Genomic DNA, 362 nt, shown 5'->3' on the forward strand with positions numbered 1-362 from the left:
ATTACAAAACCTTGGTCAGTTACATATAATCTATATAGAAACAGATCACATAATAACATATAAATAGAGATGAACATATGAGACAAGAATACTAATAACTAATACCATACCCCTGATGCTCTTACCTGCACTATGTGGATGCCGCGGATAACAGCAGCCAATACATCATTCCATTGACTGACTTCTGATTCCCAGCAGGACACAGACTGTCACTTCATCCATGAATAATACTGATGGGGAGCTGTCAGGAAAAGAAAAAATACTTCAAAATTAAATCTGCTTGACTATCTCACTTCTTTTGTAATAGTCTATGAAGAGAGTGTTCAGAATTACTTCCATATGCTAGTTAAATATGTCACACG

At 35.6% G+C, this 362-nt stretch overlaps 1 pseudogene; it reads right to left on the reverse strand.

The window, feature by feature from the left end:
- Nucleotides 1-362, reverse strand: part of LOC119585512 — an 18,306-nt pseudogene that overhangs the window by 6,231 nt on the left and 11,713 nt on the right.

Source organism: Penaeus monodon, chromosome 19 (assembly GCF_015228065.2).
Source record: "Penaeus monodon isolate SGIC_2016 chromosome 19, NSTDA_Pmon_1, whole genome shotgun sequence".
Taxonomy (NCBI): Eukaryota; Metazoa; Arthropoda; class Malacostraca; order Decapoda; family Penaeidae; genus Penaeus; species Penaeus monodon.